The sequence below is a fragment of the Diceros bicornis genome, chromosome 16, assembly GCF_020826845.1.
Source record: "Diceros bicornis minor isolate mBicDic1 chromosome 16, mDicBic1.mat.cur, whole genome shotgun sequence".
In the NCBI taxonomy this organism is placed as follows: Eukaryota; Metazoa; Chordata; class Mammalia; order Perissodactyla; family Rhinocerotidae; genus Diceros; species Diceros bicornis.
In genome coordinates this window covers 49,280,533-49,283,085 of record NC_080755.1, presented here as the reverse complement: position 1 = coordinate 49,283,085, position 2,553 = coordinate 49,280,533, and the positions used below count along the sequence as shown (strand labels likewise).

General features: G+C 47.4%; 1 pseudogene; it reads right to left on the bottom strand.

Moving 5' to 3' along the window:
• Positions 1–1,401: 1,401 nt before the first annotated feature.
• Positions 1,402–2,238, bottom strand: LOC131415200 (lipid transferase CIDEC-like; annotated as a pseudogene).
• Between the last annotated feature and the right edge of the window lie 315 nt (positions 2,239–2,553).

Genomic DNA, 2,553 nt, shown 5'->3' with positions numbered 1-2,553 from the left:
TGCTGAATAGAATTGGTCATAATGGATATCCTTGTGGCCATCACGGAGGTGTGCCTCTCAGATCTCCCTTTGAAAAAGAACCTGACTTGGGGAGGGTGGTTAACTCACAGCTTCTAACTGCAGGTGCCTTCAGGATCTCTGTCAGCTTTTGAGCTGAGGCCATGCACTTCTAGAGCAACCTCGAGCCCACGAATGAGCATGGCAGTGGTACAAGGACTCACATTCTTTGGCCAGCCTGGGACTCTTCTATGGGAAATCTTTGAGCCACAGCTCCCCATTGGGCTGGTCAAGATGCTCTCAGAGCTGCACTGCAGTCTGAGGCTTTTCCTACCTCATGTCCTTTCCTTCCTCTCTCCTTTCACAGGTGTCAGATCTGCTTTGAGGCCTGAGTCTGTTTCTGCCCAATCCTGCTCCCTCTCTTGATCTTTCACAAGCATTGCCTCCCATAAATATATCGCACATCCAGATTCATCTTGGCATCTGCTTCTCAGAGATTAGCCAATACACTGGCCTTATTCCCAAAATCAAAAGAAAAAATTTTCAACACTTAACTATTAATTATGGTATTTACTACAAGCTTTTTGTGGATGCCCATGGTCAGATTAAGAAAGATTCTTTCTCTTCCTGGATCACTAAAAGTTTTCTTTGTTTTAGCTATAAACGGAATCTGAATTTAATCAATTTTTTTCTGTAGCTGTTGGGGTGATTTTTTAATTTTTCTGTTCTGCTCAGTTAACATGGAGAATTACAGCGGTTGATTTTTGAATGTAAATACACCTTGTTTTCCTGGGGGAAAAAAACCAGCTTGATCATTATGTATATTGATCCTTTTACATATTGCTGGACTCTGTTTGTAAATATTTTGTACAGGATTTTTACATCTAATGTTCATGAGTGAGATTAGCCTGGAATTATCCTTTCTCATAATGTCTTGTCAAATGTTGGTATCAAATTTATACCAGGCTCGTAAAATGAGGTGGGGAGTGAGTTTTTTCTAGCATAATTTTTTGTAAACTCTCTAATATCATACACTAGTGGGCTCCACAATTCACTCAGGAGTATTCTGGGATGGGGACCAGGAAGTAGGGAGAGTAATGAAAGTGTAGCATGTGAAGACAGGTTGCTGAGGAGCAGACTTCATGCCACAGCCTGCTGGGACCAGTCTTGTTCAGTTAAGCTATCTTGGGCAGGAAGGAGCTGGGCCAGGCCAAGAACCCTCAGATCTCAGCCCATCCCAGGGTTCTGGCCTTCCTCCTGCCCCCTCATTCATTGTCCTGTGGGGTGAGGCAGGTGTAGGGAGGCAAGAAGCTCTCTAGCTGCCAGGCTTCTTGGTGCCACCAGCTGAGCATGCAGTCCCCAGTCTGGTCTTTGGCTGAGGAAGGCCTCGAAGAACTTGGGCCTTCACTGTAGTATCTCTAGACAGGTTGGGATGAGGGATGATGCCTTGCCCTTGGGGGGCTGCCCTCCCTCTGTGCCATCCAGGAACTGCTGCATGTAACAGGAGGTGTTGAACAGCACATGGCCTGTGGCCTGCATGCTGACGAGGGCCCAGTGAAGAGCCTCCTTCATCATGTGCTTGGACCACAGCAGTGCAGATTGTAGGAAAGGGCATATGTGCCATAGAGGGTCGCCTTCCGGGTCAGGTAACCAATGAAATATTTTAGGTTCACTTTGTACAGGTTCAAGGTTACACAGGCCACATGGATCTTCTTGACAGGCTTATGGGAAAGGAAGAATTGATACCTAGTCCCCTGCATCAAGAGAAGCATGTGGATGGCACCCCTTCAAAGACTTCCCCCAGGCTCCCAATGTTCTCCCCCAACACAAGTGGGATCTCACCTGCTCTGATGGGGACTGCCATTTCTGCCCCTTCTGGAGGACCATGAACACTGTCTTGTCTGTCAGGGTTTGGAAATACTCTCTGTCTCTACAGCTGTGCCATCTTCTTCCAGCACCAGGAAGAAGGGCTTTTCTGCCAACATCAGCATGTCCCAGAACTTGTGGAGGAGGTCCTCAAGACTGTGCCATGATGCCTTTCCATGTGTTCTGGTCAGCAGTGCTTACTCTGCAAGGCCAGGCCCTAGGGGCCTCCAGGCTGGGCTCCAACAGCAGGTGCTGGGTCACCACCGAAGTGCTCACTGCCACACACCTGGAGAGGGACTTGGGGTAGAGAGGGCTGAGGGACTTCATGGCATATTCCGTCCTTGTCAGCTGGACTGTGTTGGCCCTGCCCTTCATGGCCTCCTAACTTGCTTCCAATACTGCCCCTCTGGGGAGTGTTTCCTCCATCTTATTATCAGGAAGAGATTGTGAAAGCCTGGTGAAGGAGAAGGAGAAAAAGAAGAATGCATTAAGTATGATTCCATTTATCTCAAGTTCAAAAACAGGCCAAAATAAACTATCCTGTTAGTAATGCATACAGAGATGGGCAAAACTATAAAGAGAAGCAAGAAAATGTTTACCGCAAGTGTCAGAATGGTGGCTGTGCCTAGAAGGGAGTGAGGAATTCATCTAGGAGGGGCACTCAGAGACTTCCAGTGTGTTGTCTATGTT